Consider the following 20,811-nt stretch of genomic DNA (forward strand, 5'->3'; position numbering starts at 1 on the left):
GGGTGGCTCGGCGGGTGAAGGGATCAGGGAAAGGCAGGATAGAAGGGGAGAGAGGGAGAATATTTCACCAGAGAACACGTGTTCTGATGCAGTTGCTCTTCCTTCACTGGCACAGCGCCACCTGATATCATGGGGTGCACAAGTCTGGGGTTAGGCGCCTGTGCATTTCACCCCTCCAGTGAATGCTGTGGCCCGGAGCTGCTCAGCGCTGTCCCTCTAAACTGCAGCAAAGGAAAATCTGCTACAAGACCAGGGGCCATGTGTGGCACCAACCTAATCACACACGTTACGTTTGCTTTCTTTCACCAGTACATCAGGGCTGTGGACCTGAGCTGCTCAGCGCTGGCCCTCTTGACTGCAGCAAAATAAATTCTGTTACAAGACCAGGGGCTCCGTGTGCAACCAACCTGGCGTAGCATGTAAGAAAAATAACATAACCCATCATAACAAAACTGCAAAGGTAGCATATCTCTAGTAAGATATTACTGGGATAAAGCCATCCTGGCATAGCGACCCATACTAGGCAGAGAGACATCAGAGAACCAAGAACATTTAGTGACGAACAAACGCATATCTCTAATGCCCAAGCACAGGAGGAAACAACAATGCCAATCCGCAGGCAGTCACACTGCTTCCAATTCCCTGCATGGGACTGGTGGAAATGGGGGAAAAAATGTCTTGAAAAGCAGTCTCTTTTACATGCCACCACATCTTTAAGGTTTTGGGAGCCATAGGCCTCAGTCATCTCGAGGTAAAACATGTGTGAGGGTTTCTTTTGTCTCTCGCAAACTACCAACACCTTATGTGCAGTACTCCAAGTGTCATCCGCCCTGCCTATCTTTTTCACTGTGTGCATGTGCACGATTTCAAAGTCCTTTGAAAAGCACAGCACAAAATACAATAGAAATGTCTCAACCTACAAATACGGATGCTGCAGAATTCTCTCTCAAAAGAAATAGTGGATTACTTACTCTTTGGAATCCCGCCACAGTCCTCAGTGGCTGGCTACTGCTGCACTCATCGCTCTGCTCTTCTGCTCTGCTCTTCCCTGCCTCAGCCCCGGACCTGGACGAGTTATGGTTGTTAAGAAACCATAGCTCGAGCAATAGACCTGAAGGCACCAGCGCGCCACGCTGCTTCCACTGGCCAGGCCTGGGGTGGCGTCAGGAGCTTGCTCGTTTTTTGTAACAAACTATTTATAAAAAAGCGCAAGTTCCAGGCTCCAGGCCAGGCCAGAGGTCGCAGAATTATGTCAGAGGTCGCTAGGGAAATGGCAGAGGTCGCTCTTGGGACCTCTGATGATCCCCAATTGATGTACCTGGCAGTGTTTAGTGGCTAATACAATCTTAACGACTTGATTCCATATGGGGAAGGACAGGCAGGCAGGACCCCCCGGACCCCCCACTGTTGACCGATAAGGCCGGCCCTGGAAACTTGTAACTAAGGCTCCTATTGCAACTTTACACTTGCACAAGGACATGAATGGACACATCCTCTATATAGAATGGTGAATATGGTCGTAAAAGGTAGAGAAAAGGTAAACAAAAGAAAAATAAAAGTAGTGGAACTCCGCTCCCGACCCTTCCCGGTGGCAACCTAACGTGGTGAGTGCTGAGGGGCCAGCAAGGCCGTTGTAATTACCACGTAAAATTTTGTTCAGAAGGGCTTACCTTGGGGCCAGAGGAAGCAGTGTGGACACTCTGCACGGGCCAGTTCTGGGTTCTGTGCCAAGGGAGCTGTTGTGGGGCAATTGGCAGCATGGAGTACAATGTGGGCGAGGAGGAGGTGTTGCGCTTGTTTGGGGCATTTTTACTGCAGAATGCATGTACTTCATAGAAAAAGATGGGTGAGTCCTGCCACGGGTTGACCAGGCTGACATGTGGCTGCGGACAAGACACAATGGTGTCATCGCAGAGCTCCGTCCCCTGTGAGGAAGCCAGTGAAATGATGACATCATAGAACATTGGACTTTCGAAACAACGGGCGCAAGTAGAGCAGAACATGCCTATGTCTTCAGGTACAAATCAGAACGAAAAATTGGCGCATGTGGAATTCCAGCCAAATGGGCTCTCTGTGTGGAAACGATGTAGGAGGAAGTGTATCCGTACAAGACCAAAGGGGTCAGAGAGAGAATCGAATACTCGAGCGGAGTAGGAATTGCCCAGAGGTGCTGTGAGGGGAAAGTAAGAAGATTGTTTGGATCGTTCCAGGAGGCAGTGTTTGTGGAGGGAGCTGTATGTAATTCATGTTTTGCCTCATACGTGGCACCGTTTTGAGAGTGCCCGGCAACAGTCACTTTTTAGCACTGGAGGAACTAGATCCAGATTTCTTTAGAGTGGTTTTGTTTGAAACGAACAAAGCCTAAATACTTCATAGTTATGATTTTGGTTCAGTGGGTTCCTATGTAGTTTTCTGTTCATTATAGATGTTAGGCTTTAAATGTCCTCTGAGGTCTGTTTTTTTCGTGAGAACGGTTTGCTGTGCACTTTGTCTGATGAGAAGTGTGTCTTGTGTGCACTGAATGGATAAGTGTTGTGACCTCTGTTTAAGAGTCTTAAGTATATAATTTGTGTCAAGATGGTGTAATCTGAAATGCATTTGTTTTCTTTTGATATTTTGTTTTCCCCACAGCTGGGACATTTTGGAATGTTAGTTGGGACATGGGCTTGCTAAGAATGGTAGGGCAATGTGCATGTCGTGAAGTATGTTTCGTTTAACTTTTGTGTTTACAGGTTGGACTGTTAGTGAACAGCACCTGTTAGGGCAGGAACTTTTAAAGTGCAGCATTTCAGTTCATTATTTAAAGGGAAAAAAGCAGAGTTTCAGTGTATTATTTAAAGGGAAGACAAAAAGTTGCACTTTTGTGTGCTTAGGGAACTGTTAGAATATTATTGATTTATAAGCAAGTTTAAGAATGTTGCTGTTTTAACATGAATGTTGCCCTTTTAACATGTTTGACGTTTGTTTGGTGTGCGTTGTTATGGATTGTGTGTGGTTTGTTTGCTGACTTTCTGTGTTGGAGTTGTGGTGTGTGGTCCACTTGCACAGGTGCTTGATGCTTTTTGTGTTGGGTGATGGACCCCCGGAGTGCTTGGAGTCCTGTGTCTTCTGGGGTGTTGGACACCTGGAGGGCTTGGAGTGCTCTGTCATGTGGCGCCTTTTATGTGTGGACAGTGGAGTGCAGTTCAGCTGCCGTAATAGAATGCTAGTGATCCTGATCTTTGTTAATGGATATTTTGTGTGCAGTTGTGGGGTGCGTTCAAAGCACCCACACAGAAGTCCCTTTCACATGAACAGCAGGATTTTAAACACTGAACTAAAAACTGCTTGGCCTGTGTGTTTTTATTTTCAAGTAAAACTGAAGAGCCATGTGGAAAAGGGGCCTACCTGCCACTACCAAAGTAAATGCAGGATTTTAATTCACAAAAAAAGGAGGAATCAAAGATCCCTTTCACATGGAAAACAGAATTTTTAAACAGTGACACACAAACGGCTCGCATAAGTGTGTGCAAGTAAAAGCAGTTTATATGAGAAAATGTATCACTGCTAACAGAACAATGTCAGGGAAAAGACATGATGTGCAGGTTGACAAAAAGCAATGTAAATTATGTTTCACATACAAAATACCAGTGACATTTGAAAATCTACTTTGTTTTCATGGAAAAATGCCAACCCAATGCAAACCTTTTTTGCTGGCTCTGGGCAAACTTCACAAGGACATCTCCCACTGTCAGTCTGGATGTTACATCTCCCATCTAATTACCAACTGCAATAAAGTGTCCTGCTAAAGGTGCCCAACACCAGTGTTCACAAGACTGGCTGGCTCTGAAGGCAGTAACTGCAGGACAAGTTCCCCTTGGCTGGAGCATGACCAATATGTGTGAAAATGGGAGCAACAACTTCAAAGAGCAAGCTTACAACACAAAGAGACTGATAAAAAAAAACCTGGGTACAGGCTGAAAAAGTGAAAACAAATGGCCTGAAGGCATGAGAATGGCTATTTGTCCCACATGAAGAGTCACAATTCATTTAAAAGGACTAATATCATTTAAGCTTTTTTTCATCAACCATAGTTTGTACTGATGTCATTTATGTACCGTTTTGTATGCAATTTCCCAGCAATTGTAGTGATATAAATTTCCTCCACCTGCGAGTCAGGGAAATGGATGGCCAGTTAATCTAGGTTTCTGGCTGATCTGAACCTGTTTCAAATGTGAGAGTTGGTGAATGGGTGGAGAATCAAATTAGGGATATTGGTAATACTTTGCATATTTATAACTGTTATGATTTTTATGGAAATGGCAGAAAAGTGCCACATGGCCATGCAACATGGTACAGACCTAGTGGTCGGCTTATCTAATTCCCCATGATTAGCTGAATCATCAAATATGACCATTGCTAGTATAAATATGAAGTTTTAATACTCATTTTTTGCAAACATTTTGGATGAAGAACAAATGGCGAATACAAATGGGAATTGATATGTTTCTCCAGACCCCTAAACCAATCCTGAATGGGAGGTTGGGTTTGGGAGGAGAGAGAAGGGTAACTGTTCAATCCTAGTTGCGAGAAAACACTGGCAACGTCCTTGCCCAAGATTATAAAATTGGTGGTGTCATTGCTGCTATATAAGGGGGACTGCACTAGAGGAAGACAGACAGACAGAGCTGGTGAAATTTACCATCAGGAGGGCAGCTGAAATGTACCATCTGACAGTTGTAAGGAAACACCAGGGGGGATTGCTTATAGTGTATCTGGGTGGAGCTGTCTATTTCTAGGAAGGTCACAGAGCTGATTGGGTCCTATGGTGGAGAGCAGGAGGCCATATTTGAGACTGGAGTGACCAGACCCCTGCTCTATCTTTCCAGAGTGTCCTGAGATGCAGCTGGCTTTCCTGAACTTTAAACAGAGGCTTTCTATGTAAGTAGAACTGAACCCTGGGAAACCAAAAGGTGGAAGAGTCTGCTTGCCTTAAATCCTTTCCCTTTACAGTGAGTGGTGGGGGCAAAACTGTGTAGATCCTTAGCCTATTTAACTAAAAATATGAATTTATTTTAATTGCCTATTTGGCTGAACACTACTGGGTGAATTTTGTTAAAATTCGAAATTAACAAAGCTCACTTCCCAGTGGGCGCTGAAAACTATAGCCTATAATTTAATTGGGTAATCATTTTTGTCGTCTTGACCCTGACTTCTTTAAGGAAGAGGGGTGTCTTTGTTCTTATATCAGTCCAACCTTTTTATCCAGCTTCCCCAGCACAGGCCTTTCAGTGGAGGGGGTCTGAAATCCAACAATCCCCAAATCATTCCAAGTTTTCTGTCTGACTTCCCCAACACAGACCAAAGTGGGGAAGGGGCGGGGTCTGAAAAACAAACTGCTGTATCACCCTTTTCCTTTTTTGTTTTAACCCAAAATCGTGGGCGAATTTGTGATTTTCTATTACAATTAATTTAAATAAATACCAATATATTTCCCGTACACCGGCCTGGTTCTTGGCTCGTTGTTAGCTCAGGGGGAGGGATACGAGGGGCATGGTATGTGTCAGAAGCAGGGATGAATAAAAGATCTGTTAAACAGTTTGTTGCATCACACCTTAAATGGGTAAGGAAGGAAATTCCTGTTTTGAGGGTGGTTTCTCAATAAACTGTTACACAGTGGCACGGTTTGGTGATTCTGCACACTCAGTCTGCTCTTCTGGTCCCTGTGTGTGATTAGGTTCTTGGTTGAGTTGCCTGCTGTGATGAGCAGAAAATAGTAACAGGTTTTAGATTTTGGTGTTCTTCCCCACTCAGTAGAAAGGGAGAGGGGCACTGTTGGAGTATGTTGTGGGAGTCTCTCTCTTACACAGTAGAAAAAGGGAGAGGCCTTGTGTGAGTAGAGGGTGGTTTTCCTGTAGTTGTGTCACTCCTTTACTTAGTAGAAACGAGGAGGGGCGTTGTTTGAGCAGATTGTCCCACTGTTGCTAACAGTGAAGACGGTTATGGTGTTTCTGTTGGGTGTGTGTTGCAAGGGTTTTTTCTGGAGGCTGAGGGATTTACATGTGTTGGGACTGCATGTATATGTATGTCTCTTGCTTCTTGGGTGTTGTCTTGTGTTGTTGAAGGAGGAAGAAGTGTTGTCCTGTCTTTCCCTACACCCTGTCCTGTATGCATGGAATGCTAGGAGTGACTGACATTGAATGCTGTGTGTGAGAATGTTATTCTCTGTAAGGTTCTGAGAGTGTCAGTTGGAAGGTGGCTTGACAGAGAGAGGATGCTGGTGGTTGTTTTACCTATGTAACTTACTTGATGTTCCCCAAAAGCATTCCTATGCCTTGTACCTGAGACTGGATCTTCAGTTAAGATGTCTCCTGTTTTTACACCAGTCTCAGTTCCATACTTGGCCAAGACTCAGTCTTTTCAGTGAGCTTGAACGATCAGAATACCCATCATTGGTTCACATTCAAGTGGTTAAGACACATTAATTTATTTTACACAAACAGTTTATAAAGTTGTGGACTTGATGTGGATTTAATGGGACCTGTGAGTTTAAACTGTATCAGCGTGCCACCTGTACTGTTACGCATGCTCTCATCAGTGTTAGAGATAATACACATTTGATGTTAGTAGGAAAGTAGCAAGACAGCTTTGTTTACTTTGATCTAATAGCCCTGAGAAGTGATACATCTGCCTTTAAATGATTCTTTGGCGGTGATTTACAAAATTGTTTTCAATGGGACTTTCGCATGTTAAAACATTTTTTAAAGCAGGCCCTTTAACGCTGGACAAATATGTGTGTGCTGTCAAATGGAAATGAAGAATTGGCAAGTCAATGCATAATAGTTTTACAAAGGTAGCGGGCGCCCCTCTCTCGCAAGAACAGACATGATAACCTGTTCAGGGGTTATTAACCACTTGAGAGTTCGCAGCCACTGCTTTTACTCACTGTGCCTTTCACAGATGGGAAATATCCATTTGCATATCAGTCTTTGTCCTGCCCAGGGGCAGTCCAGCACCGAAATACAATGGCAATTCCAATCTGAACGAGAGTACCACCAGCAACCCCATACACGTGTTTCACCCTTGTTGGGGATCATCAGTGAGGTGAAGCTGATGCCTCTCTAAGCACAGTGAGAGGGAGACCACGTCTGGTTGCCCCCAGGAGACCTAGGGTTACCAATCCCAGGTTCCTTACAAAATAGTTTTACAAAGGTAGCGGGCGCCCCTCTCTCGCAAGAACAGACATGATAACCTGTTCAGTGGTTATTAACCACTTGAGAGTTCGCAGCCACTGCTTTTACTCACTGTGCCTTTCACAGATGGGAAATATCCATTTGCATATCAGTCTTTGTCCTGCCCAGGGGCAGTCCAGCACCGAAATACAATGGCAATTCCAATCTGAACGAGAGTACCACCAGCAACCCCATACACGTGTTTCACCCTTGTTGGGGATCATCAGTGAGGTGAAGCTGATGCCTCTCTAAGCACAGTGAGAGGGAGACCACGTCTGGTTGCCCCCAGGAAAGGAACTTGGGGTTGGTCACCCTAGGTTACCTGGGGGCAACCAGACGTGGACTCCCTGCTCACTGTGCTTAGAGAGGCTCAGCTTCACCTCACTGATGATGCCCAACAAGGCTGAAACACGTGTATGGGGTTGCTGATGGTACTCTTGTTCAGAGAGGAATTGCCATAACATTTCGGTGCTGGACTGCCCTTGTGGGCGGGACAAAGACTGATATGCAAATGGATATTTCCCATCTGTGAAGGTACAGTGAGCAAAAAGCAATGGCTGCGAACTCTCAATGTGGTTAATAACCACTGAACAGGTTATCATGCCTTGTTCTTTCGAGAGAGGGGCGCCTGCTACCTTTTTTGTATTTTTGAAAGGAACTTGGGGTTGGTCACCCTAGGTTACCTGGGGGCAACCAGACGTGGACTCCCTGCTCATTGTGCTTAGAGAGGCATCAGCTTCACCTCACTGATGAGACCCAACAAGGCTGAAACACGTGTATGGGGTTGCTGATGGTACTCTTGTTCAGAGAGGAATTGCCATAACATTTCGGTGCTGGACTGCCCTTGTGGGCGGGACAAAGACTGATATGCAAATGGATATTTCCCATCTGTGAAGGTACAGTGAGCAAAAAGCAATGGCTGCGAACTCTCAATGTGGTTAATAACCACTGAACAGGTTATCATGCCTTGTTCTTTCGAGAGAGGGGCGCCTGCTACCTTTTTTGCAAGTCAATGCATAGCCTTCAGTTTGGGTTGGGTAAAGGTGTGACATGGTAATGTGATCTCTGTGTTTTTGTGAAAAATAGACACATGCGAATTTAGAGTGTGTGTGCTTTATTGATATATTTGATCAATGTATACAGTTGTAGCCAATCTGTGGCTGAACAAGTTGTATGCATCACAGTTTAGATACGGCATAAAAACATTTTTGATAGAACAAGATGCGCTGCATACATTTTGTGTTATTCTTGTCATTTGCAAATGGAGCAATCTGGCCCCAAGGGGTGGCCAAGGGGAGCCATGGCCACCCTTATAAAAACGCTGGTCCCTACACTGGCCCATTCAGTTATGTGTGTTTGTTTTGGTGTGCCACCCTAAGATTTCCAGTGTACCCACCCCTATGAAAAATGGCTGGGGGCGCCAGATGTTCTATTCCTCTATATTATCTCCTTAATTTATTAATCATCCGTTTACAAAGTAATATCCCTTTACTCTTTCTCCATATAAGTGTATGTGTGTGTGTTCTCACTTTGTTCTCTCTCATTAACTCTCCTTCTCTTATGTTTTTCTTTATCTCTCTCTTTTGCACTTCCCCCTACTGTCTCTTTCTGCCTCTCCCATTCACAACTAACCTGCCCTGCACTATCCTGCTCCCATTCTCTCTTCCTCTGTCTCTCTCTCTCTCTCTCTCTCTCCCTCTCTAACTATTGTTCTCTCTCTCTCTCCTCTCCCCACCTCTCTCTCATATCTGTATCCCCCCTCTCCTGCTCCCATTCTCTCTCTCTGTCTCTGTCTCTCTCTCTCCCCCTATCGTTCTCTCTCTCTCCTTCTCTCCCCACCTCTCTCCTCTCTCCCATATCACCCTCCCTCCACTCTCTCTTTCGCCATATTGTTATCTCTCTCTCCTTCTCTCCCCCGCCTCTCTCCCATATCTCCCTCTCTCCAGTCCCTTTCTCTCATTTTCTCTCTCTCTCTCTCTGTCTCTCTCGCTGCCACAAAAGTTCACTTCTACTCTACTCTTTCTTTCTATCTTTCCTTCTTGCACCCATGCTTTCCTCTTGTGTAGTTGTAGCACTCCGAAAGTCCAGTCATTCACAAAACATGTAAAGCTATTTTCTAATTCATTCGAGTTTTTCCAGAGCAGAGAACTGAGGCATGTATGTATAAGGTAGTTGGCCCAAGACCACCCAATTAGGTAAAACGAGATGCCAGGAATACAGCTCAGGTATCCTATATCCAAATGTCCCGAAATAAGCACTAGATCACACCTCATCTCCAGTCCCGTTTCTTGGCCCGGGAGGAGAGGGCGACGGCCCGGGTTGCAGAGCTAAATAGCTCTGCAGGGGGGTGCAGTAAGAGCCCCCTGCCCCACCCTGAAGGCTGACTCGGATCTTGCGGACAAAAGATTAAGCAGCCTGCTGTGCTGATGGGTGCTCCTCTGAGATGTTCGGCTGGCTGCTCTCTGCCTACTTGTGGATGACTGAGATGCGTTCAGAACATGCAAAGGAATGCATATTCCAAACACAGGCGTGAGATGATCTGTGATCACTCACCCTGTTCCCCTCATTCTTTGTGTTGACAGCCTTTCTGGTGGAGCAATTTATAAGTGATGGCTCATTTAACAAGCCATTATTTTTACACAGTTTGTGCTTAACATGTCAGTGTTAAGAACTGAACATGGGCCATTTTTAGTCACTTGGCTAGCACAAATATCAGTTAGCAGACAAACCTATGCATTATTCAAAGAGAATTAAAATTCCACACAGAAAAAGTTGTAAACAATTTTCTTTATGTTCATGTCTCTTTATTTGGCACATCAAAACTTTTTTTTTTGTTTATTACTTTTTAGCTACATATGGTGCATCCCTGGGAAGGTTAACTCTAATTGTATTGCTTAAGCCCAGTGCAAGCAAGGGCGATGTTGGCGCTGCATGGTGTTCGCGCTGTGGGGGGAGCTTTGAGCCCAGAATGCCATACCGCACCCATTGTATCTGCTGGGGGTTAACTCTCGAATGTAGTTAAGGCTAAGGCTACAAGGTTCTCCATGAACCACCATTTAAAGCACACATTGAAGATCACAATGCTGGAACAACCTCTTCCATCCCATCTGACGGAAGCCATTTATTTTTGAAGAAGTAAGCCTACTAGCACAAGTGCGGCATTGTCCGCGGCTGTTCGAGGATTGACAGTGAGAGTTTTGTGCTGCTTCTCTTGTCCATGCAAACAAAGGTGCGTAAGGAAAAACCGAAGTCAGTAGCAGACCTTAACTGAATCCTGCGATTATATAGCCAAAGGACACAGGGTGCCTGTTAGTTTTCACCAATCAACTTGAAGGTGCATACAAGTAAGGACTTGTTCAATCCCTGCGCTTTAATTTCCCTGCAATGAACTGATACTGTTTTCACTACGAGAGCGGATTTGAGTGTATGGCCTTACGCCAAACATTCAGCGAACATTTCTGCTTTGAAACCATTATTGCTGTTGGCAGAGTTTACGGGTGTTAGGGAGAATTCTCCAGAATGGCTAATTTCCCTTACCCACTGAGTCCCTCAGCAGCTTTGCTGGATTTCTAGGATTTTTTTTTCACCTGGTAGGAGTGTGAGCCTTTTCTCCCCACTCTTGCATGTGTTTTGCTATGTGTATAACATTTTTGTGTTCATAGACTGTGGATCCTCACCTACTCCATAGGCATCATCTTTTTACTGTATGTCACACAGCACCTTTAGTGCAGTGATACAGGGTTGTCTTTTTCAGACTTCCCACTTTAAACTCCATTTTCTGGGATTGACTACTGTCTCAGAACATGTAAAGTTGCAGTTGACTTTATTAGTCTTTTTAAATTCACAGACCCAGTGCAAAATACCTTACAAAGAGTACTGGAAAGGGTTAATAGTTATCCCTTTTCGTCTGTCTCTCATGGAACATTATTTAGTTCCCCTTTCTTTAAGATTTGGCTGGTGGCAGTGGTATCTACCATATTTTTCCTACCGCAGTCTATGAAAATAGCCTTGGTACTGTTTTAGGCTATGTTAGTAGCTTCAAACTTTAATCTGCTGGACCCCATTTACTTTTATTTGGTTCTGGCTGCGTTTATTCGCCATTTCTTTTTGTAAAGGTCTTTCTCGTGTTTTACTCTGCGCGCCAAACCAGGTTTGGTTCCTTTGTTCGCCGTCCTTTGGCGGGCTTCTGCACAGAAGCCCTCTTTAGGCACCTGAGAGTCTAGGTAGACAGGATGTGAAGACGGGGTTTTAGGCCCCCGGCACAGGGTCTCCTTGGAGACCCAAGTCACGCTCTTGTTTGATTGGCTAGGTGACTGTCCTGTCAGGACAGCCACCCTGCTGTGTGAGTAGACAGCCAGGCTGTGTGAATGGGGGAAAACTGCATAAAAAACAGGTCTCTGGGACTTGGAAGGCAGAGTTGCCACTGGATCGGGAGAACCGGTGAAGCCCTGCTGCGGGTCTGAATCTCCAAATTTTGACGACAGAGAAGATCTGCAAGGAATCTTCTTCCCTTGAGCTGGTGGGACCAACCAGTTTGCCAAACACCAAGCAAGACCTCCCTCCCCTGGTCGAACTTGCTGTGCCCTGCTGCAGTGAACCGGATAGCCAGGAGGACCGCACCCTGTTTGGATTTTAAGGAGCACACCTTTTATTCGTTGCTTTGCTCTGCTGCTGGTTTCTTCCCTGGGCAGTGCAGTACCCTCCAGTCTTCCTCCTTCGTGTCAGTCCGACAGTTGCTTCAGGAACCATGAGCCTGCAGGATCTTCCAGGAACACTTGCATCAGCTACAGCATTCTTCTTCTTCTAAGGTACTGTTCAAACCCGGTTGTTCGTTCCGTCCGACCGCAGTGAAAGTGTTTTAAATCTTTTGCCACTCCGATGGGCTTGTCCTTCTCTACTCTTTTAAGTAACTTTTCTTCCGACCAACTTTGTTTCGAACTCTTGGCAAAGACTTAACTGTGAACTACTCTGAACTGTGTGATCCTCTGCAAAGACTCTTGATTTTGATAGCCTTGTCTTTCCCTCCCTTTTAAATTGCTGGAGTGCCATTTTGCTCACACTTCATTTTGAGCTTAACTTGTCCAGAATTGATTGGGTGTTGTGTAGTATATTACGATTGTGATTTTTCTGCTGCTTTACTTAGTGAACAGTTTTTACAAATGATTGTGTAAATAAATGTATATTCTTTTACTCAGAAACCTTGAGTCAGTGTTTGTTTGAATCATAGTAATTGGTGTCCTTTGTGTAACTTCTGATACTGCTCACTTTACTCTTGAGATAAGTCTGGCTGCTCAGCCATCACTACCACTTTACTGTGTAGTACAGGCTTGTACCAAAGGTGAATTTGTTCTGACACTTGTAGTCTTAATTGTCTGTGATGCTCCTCAAGGGTACTGCATATGATTCTGCCTAACAACGGGTGAAAGGACAGGGCAGGTCAGGGGGAGAGTATCAGACTCTGGCTGCTCCCCAAGCTGTGGCGGTGTTCCCTACACTCCCTCCTATCTGCAACAAGTTATATACTGATTGATGTTTTTTTGGCATACGCTTCAGTTCCAGACTTTTGGTAGTGGTTGCATAGGCAGTATAGACTGCATGTGCTGTGAGGCTGCAAACCATTAGACCTAATAGTTCAGGCGCTAGCACTTTAATCATGTTAATTTCCTAAATATAGGTTTTAAATACATGTTTTAATCAGTTTAAAAGGCATTTCTTTAGTTGGTCGACAGTGTTTTTTATAGCATCTAGCACTGTGTTTTAACAATTTTTAACCGTTCTATCGTTTTAACCCCCAACGGTACCCACACCCAGTAGTGCTACTCTCCCCTACAATTAAAACTACCTCCAAACCGCCTCATCATGGTTAAATGGAAGGTGCAGCCCTATCAATCTCACCAACATGGAGCAGCAAGAGGATGCACAAAATGCTCGAACACATTGATGATGTCAATGTTCTTATTTCAGAAATCAAGGGCCTCTTATATGATACCGAGGGCCCCCTAGCTACGAAATTGAGAGCCCCCACATTTTAGAAGACAGCAGCCAGCCCTAATTGTATTATGGGAATAGAAGATATTGAAATACTTCCTGACAGTGTCGCCCCCATTTTAAAACCCATAGTTCAAGCCAAATATTGAGGCAGAGAGACTGGAGAAAACACAGACACCCCTTGGACAAATATAAAATAGTGGTCTTTGAGGGCCAAGAAAGGGGTAAGCACTGCGTATTACCCTTAGCTGAACAAGGGAAAGAATGTGCACAAGTAATAGAGCTACGCAGCAAGACCATGGAAAACCCATCCTCTGGAGTCCAGTAGGCCCCATTGTGAAAGAGATTCCCACAGCCTCAGAGTGTGGAGTGCGTAGGATGGAGGGTAACACGTCTGATGTGAATGATGTTACAGGAGATTGTATTGCCATGGTACCTACTACCAACTGGTATCTGGTCTGGGGGAGGACATGGCTAAGAGAGGTAATGACGCTATTCCCAGTCACATTGGGAGTCCCAGGAAATTGAAGAAAGGGGCCCGTTCCACAGTCCAGAGACAATGTGAGTATGACATTGAGTATGAAAAGGTGGACATGGGAACACAGACAGAGTGGGCTGAAATTAGCCCCAATACTGCTTTAAGGAAGAATATGGGCCCTACGAATACATTGGGTGAACCCATGGCTTTGCTGGACCTTTTATGTGGCAGGGTTGAAAAGATGTTTAAGAGCTACCTGGACCAGGTCGCCACATACTTAGAGTCCATCAAGGCCAGGCTGATTCCAGTGCCTGGTGCGAATGCGCTGCTCTGAGTGCCCAAAAGCTGACTTTGCCTAGGCCTAGCGTAATCCCAATAGTGAAAAACCCAACAAATGTGCCACAAAAACACTGGGGAGATCTTAATATACAGAGCGGCCCAACCAGGGGGCAAGGGGAGAGGGTTACAAGGTTTGTCCCTGGGGTAGGCGGGAGGAACTTTATAATTAGAGCCCTGATTAGACCATAGGAACAATGGGGTGGGATGATTGGGTGACCAATGGGTACATCTCATCCCCCTCCAAACCGGAGGTCTGCTTCGAGGGCTCTCTGAACCAAACTCCATGCCCCTTGGGCCCCCTCATGAGCGAGGTAATCAGGGTGGCTACCATTATATCTATGCCGGGTTGGCTACTGCCCTACGAGTAACCAAAGGTCTTAACCTGGCAGTGCCCTCTATAACATTGTATGACATAGGGAAATTGGCACCCGGGGTTTACGAAAGCCAGGAGGCTATGACTAATAAAGTTATGAATTACCTGAGAGAAACAGGAGGCTGCACATCAATCATAGAAGTGATGTTGTAGACTGTATTAGATTGAGGTTGCCCCCTAATGAGGATGACAGGATCCTGGTCCCTTTAAACAATGTATCTTATTTATAGAGGCAAGGACATATCCCCCAGTGGGTTCCAAAATATCAATCAGACCCACACATGGGCCACAAAGAGACAATGAGCATCCCATTTCACATACCTCCCACCACCGTCCTCTTCGCCAATCGGACCCGAGTAGATTAGTATTCCTTCCCAGGATGACAGAGATGCATCTGGAGGATATTGATTGACACAACATGGCCACAGCTATAAGGGACCCTATAAGGGATAAGGCCATTAGCTTGATGTCCTGAAACATAGCTGGGCTCAAGAAGCATTTGGTGGATAATGATTGGTGCAAATTCCTAAGGGGCTATGATATAATTTGCATGCAGGAGACGTGGCACCTGTATCCGACCAGCTTCCAGGGATATGAGGCTTTCCAGTTGCTGGCTAGGAAAGAACCGAGGGGAAGACCCTACAGAGGGCTGGCAATATGGATGAACACAACCCTGGATTTCCATATAGAATCCATAGTAACAGGGTCTCCAGATGCCCATTACTTGGTGATAAATGGTAATAGTGCCCTCCCAGTATCCATATGCAACCTGTATAATAGAAAGGATACAAAGACCCCGACTAGTACTTTTGACCTGGCCAGAGATTTATTCCTGACTAAGCTGGGCCTAGCCAACTCAAACCATTGTATCATTTTTGTGGGTGATTGGAACATTCAAATAGAGCTTCTTCTAGATATGGAGGGGGCCTGGGATGTGTTAGATTAGGCTTGGGATATTCCAGCATTGGTCCCGCCACCCAAGAGGAGAGCCCATCCACTGGTGCTAGTTGTGGCATAACTTTATTGGGATTGGGACTCAGGGCTTGCAATGGATACTTCCCCAAGGATCAACCACAGAAGCTGACCTTTGTAGGTCACGTGGGTTCTTTGTATATCGATTATATATCCTCATTTCGAAGGAGTCATGGGCTGCAGTACAATACTTAAGCATAGAAGGGAGCAACCATAAGCCCTTAGTAATAAAGCTAAAAGGATGGGATGGTGCCCCCAGAGACTGCTCAAGCAGAGCCCCTGATAATAGCGTACCCATTTGTATTCAAGGATTAGCAAAATAATGATAAAAATGGGCTGATATGGATGAAAACAAAGCGGCGCCCAAGATTTACGATACCATATTGCCTCTAATAAAACAGTGTTCTGGGATAGATACGGGGGAGAAAGACACCTTGCCCATATTTCATAGGCTCATAGTGACTATCCAACCCTTTGTTACGAGACCGAATAAGATCATAAAAAAGGGTGCCACAAAAGCATGCCCCTGGTACGATAAGGAGTGCAGATCCACTAAGAGCGACATCTTAACCTGCCTTAAAAGTAAACAACTGATAGACAAATTAAAACTAAGATCCCTTAGGTCTGGCTTCAGAACCCTGACAAGTAACAAAAAGAGGTCTTTGTTCCGACAAAAATGGGAAAATGTACAAGAGTCAGGATCGTTAGGCGATACACATACTTTTTTTGGGAGATTGGTGAGCGGCTTGGATGACAAAGGTGTCAGGCGGTGGTCTCTGAAATAAGCCCAAATCTCTGGACCAGGCACTATCAGGAGCTGTATGGCATGAAGGGAACTTTGGGTGCCCTAGTACAACCCTAAGTGAGCGAGAAAGGAGAGATTGTTAACAGGCCTTTCCAACTTGCCTGAGGGAAATCTGTAATGTGATACGAACACAAAAGGAGGTACACGTAAGTGTAGGGCAGCTGAGAGGAAATGGAGGACTTCCTGTTCATCCTCTGACAAACTGGCCTGTCGCCTGCTACAAAGGCAATACCGACTCTCTGTCCTCACCAAGAAGAGAGTCCACATTCAAGCTTGTGTCTCTGCGGCATCTAACAACTCGGCCGAACTCTTTAAAATCTGCAAGGAGCTGGTCAACCCTGCTTTAGTCTCTACCCCTCCTGTTGCCTCATAGGCTCTTTGCAATGCCCTTGCCTCTCACTTCATTTAAAAAACCCAGGACATCCTGTCCATCCTCTCCACCCACACTCCTCCTCTTCCCTCTCTATCTGTGCTTGCTGACCCTCTATTAGCCACCCTCCCACCATCCATCTCGTACTTTCCTCTTTTCATCCCTGACGAGGTTGCTAGACAAGTCCGATCTATGAAAGCCTCTTCAAAACAGGTTCATTCCTGTTCCTCTAAAACCATCAAGGACCACATTGACACCCTTGTTCCGGCCCTTGCTGATTTTTGCAACCACTCCTTTGCCTCTGGATCCTTCCCCTCCCCTCTGAAGCATCTTTTGTGCATCCTCTTCTCAAGAAACCCACAGCTGATCGTTCTTGTCCAGCTAACTATCGCCCAATTTCCATTACTCCCTTGCTTGGCAAACTCCTGGAAAAGTTGACCATCTCTCAGCTTAACCTTCATTCCAATTCTGTTGGCTGTCTCCATGACCACCAGTCTGGCTTCAGAGCTGCCAGAACCACGGAAACTGCTCTCCTAAACATCCGTGAAGATCTGCTCACCAACCTTGACTCTAACATTCCATCTGTCCTCATCCTCCTCGATCTCTCTTCTGCCTTCGACACGCTCAACCATACCATCCTGCTCAACCGTCTCCGTGAAAACCTGGGTATCACTGATCAGGCTCTGGCCTGGCCGACCTCTTTCCTCTCAGATCGACCCTCCCAGGTCCAACTTGGATCCTTCCTTTCATCTATCTTCCTCTCTACCTGTGGTGTTACCCAGGGGTCTAACCTCTCGTCCTGGCTTTTCAACCAATACCTGGCAACTCTCGCCCACTGCATTGCCATTTTCTGCTCAAATTTCCAGTACTATGCTGACGACACTCAACTCATTTTCAAGCTGCCCTCTGCCACCTCCTCTCCCTCTCTCATCTCTGATTTCCTAACTGCCATTCAAGATTGGTGTGCCGCCAATGATCTTTGTCTGAATGCCAACAAGACGGAGATCCTCCTCATCGGCACACCTTCACCATCCTTTCCCCTCACTCTCTGGCCGGCCTCCCTTGGCCCTCCTCCTACCCCCACCTGCAAGGCTAAGAACCTCGGGGTCATCTTTGACTCCACCCTTTCCTTCTCTGCCCACATCTCTGAGGTCTCTAAAAAGTCAAATTTTCGACTTCACCTCCTCAGAGATACTCTGCCTTTCCTCTCCTTCCCCCAGAAGCTCATGGTATCTCAAGCTCTGGTTCCCTCTAGCTTGGACTATTGTAACAGCCTCTTTCTAAATCTACCTGCCTCTACTCTCCACCCTCTGCAACTAATCCAGAACAGGACTGCGAGATTTGTCCTTGGCCTCAAGCCCTGGGATCATATCTCTCCAGCTCTGAAATCTCTCCACTGGCTCCCAGTGGATGCAAGGATTACATTCAAAACCCTCTGCATCGTCCACAAGGCTTTCTGGGGCCTGGGTCCAAAATACCTTCAGCTATCCCTCCGCAAATACCTCCCCTCTCGAGCTCTTCGCTCCTCTACCTCCAACTCACGCAGGGTCAGTCGTTTTTCTAAGAAACGAGCTGGGGGTAGATCTCTGTCTTCGGTTGGGGCCTCCCTCTGGAACAGCCTCCCTGCCACTCTAAAACTTGAGGAGAGCCATCTCTGGTTCCGGAAGCACCTCAAGACCTTCCTCTTTTCTTCTGCCTTCGCTAACCCTCTCCCCTGCTGATCTGTTCTCTCTTGGCACCATACACCTGGCCACCCTCTGTCTTTTGGGCCCAGGTACCTGCTCATCCTGCCACCCTCCCGCACTGCCTTCGGGCCACCCCTTGCACTGGGGTCTGTATCTGTACCCATACAGCCCCCCTTTTTCTTCCTGCACTTATCGGACCTACCCTGTCTGCTGCCTTAAACCTAGCAATTGCAAATTGCTGGCTGCATTATGACTGTTTGTTGCCTTTATTATTTATTTATTGTTATTTATCTGTTTCTCCTCTGCTTCGCACTTTCCACCTCTCCCCCCTTCCATGCACTTTTCCCCTCCCCCTCTCCCATGCACTTGCGCGTTCTCAATGTCACTGGGCCTAGTAAGATCGCTGTTTTATTCTCCCCTGTTCCCCTCCCTTGCCTTGTCGCGCTCTGAAACACTTGTGTACGAGCACAATAGAAATAAAATATCAATCAATAAGGCACCGGTCACAGACATGATCCCAATAGATTTATTTAAAGATGAGGTAATGGTCTGGCGGCCCATGTTACAGCTTCTATTTAATGCATGTCTAAGACAAAACAGGGTCCCAACCTCCTCGCATCAGGTTATTATAATACCAATCTATAAGAAGGGGGGAGAGAGGGCCCATTTAACTTCAGACCCATCTCGTAATTGGACGGGATGGGAAAAATCTTTGCAGAACCCATATATGTGCATCTCCAGGAATGGGTTTCTCAAAATTAGATTGTTGATCACCTTCAAGCAGGGCTTTAACCTGGAATTAGCACTATAGATCAAGCTTTCCGCCTGTATATTATAACCCAGATGTACGCTGCCCTAAGGAAGATAAAGTTATACTCGGCTTTCGTTGACCTCAGGACAGCATTTGTCACTGTGCAGAGACCAATCTTATGGTGAATTTTGGAAAAGAGGGGAATTCCGCCTGCCTTCTTACAGATAACCGTCCAACTATACTCAGGGAATACTGCCTATGTTAGATGGGGAATGGGTGGGGAACTAACCAACCCCTTCGAAGTATCAAGAGGGGCAAGGCAGGGATGCATGCTAGCCCCTCTCCTCTTTCTGCTGTTTATCAACAAGGTGGTAAAACGCGTTAGAGGGAAATGCCTGGACACCCCTAAATTGGGTTTGGAGACCTATCCACTGCTGCTCTATGCTGATGATGCAGTTATACTAGACACATCACCAATAGGGCTCAGGATTACCTTGGAGGTGTTTGTGGAAAAGTGCTCAGGGCTTAGCCTGGAAATAAATATGGCTAAAAGTAAAGTGTTGGTTTTCTGCTCGAAACTTTGTAAATTTTCCAAACTGGTGGTACACGTTAAGAATTCCCCCCTCGATCAAGTTCAGGAATACGATTATTTAGGCCTAAGGTTTAATGACTAGGGAATTGGCCCCTTCAACTGGGTAAATCCTGTTTGCAGCTAGAACAAACTGGCGGGGGATTGTCAGATACTTTTATGCACATGGTCAAGGGGCTGAAATCTAGGGCAGCACTGACAGTAATAAATTAGGCAGAGCTGTGAGAGCCATTTTGAAGAAACCTTTGGGGCTCCCCAAATCTACACCTGGCCCCACATTATACATGGCATTGGGATTGAGACCCATGTAGAGAGAGAGGCCAATTTCAGACCAGTTTTCTATTTGCCGAGGCTCTGGTCAACACCAGAGCTGAAAATATATCAAGAAGCCGTATTGCACATTTTAGAGGCCGAAGGAGGGAGATTTCTACCATGGTTTTAACATGTTTAAAGTTTATTGGGCAAATTGGAGTTGCTGGACCTATGGCAGAACCCATAAGGATCAACGCTTGCAGCACGCAGAAAGGCGAAGTATAGCACCCGGTCGCTCATGGAGGCAGATTTGGCGATTGAATGCAAGCTTCTCTCAGGGGGGCCACCTTTATCTGGCCAGTAAGATAAGCCTGGAGTGCAAAAATTATCTCGATATGGTTAGGCCCCAGTTTTCTCGCAATCTGTATATAAGGTTCAGAGGATCTATCCTGAATCTGGGAGGTGTTACTAAGAATTGGGCATCAAATTGGAATGGCCTGTTCCCCGTGCGGCTGTTAGCGGAGGAATCGTTGTCTCATTTCCTTTTTATCTGTGATGGCTACCAGGCTATCAGACGTAGGCTCTTAATCCCAACATTGATTAGAAATGGCATTAACAATGTAAACGCAGCACTCCACTTTCTCAAGAAATGTGATGAAATTAAAGTGGTGTTCTGTGTGGCCACCTATTTATCTAAAGGCTGGAGGGTGAGGAGGAACAAGTTGAAGGAGTGAAGAACAGAGCCATGACTAGTGAACTGATAAACATGATCAAACAAAGTGGTGTTTTTTATGGATGTACCTGGCACTGGTGGGCTTTTATAATGTATTGAAAATGTTTTAGTTATAATATTTTAATGTTTTAGTGGACTATCTTAAAGAATTGTTGCACTTTTCTGTTACTAGTTATGGCATTATTGCGTATTTGCACATGTAACAGTGGCTAGATGACATTTTGTTGAATATTTTTTGCTTAAGTATTCTAGTGGCTGCTTAGGG

The sequence above is a fragment of the Ambystoma mexicanum genome, chromosome 7q, assembly GCF_040938575.1.
Source record: "Ambystoma mexicanum isolate Mex_15411 chromosome 7q, UKY_AmexF1_1, whole genome shotgun sequence".
NCBI lineage: Eukaryota > Metazoa > Chordata > Amphibia > Caudata > Ambystomatidae > Ambystoma > Ambystoma mexicanum.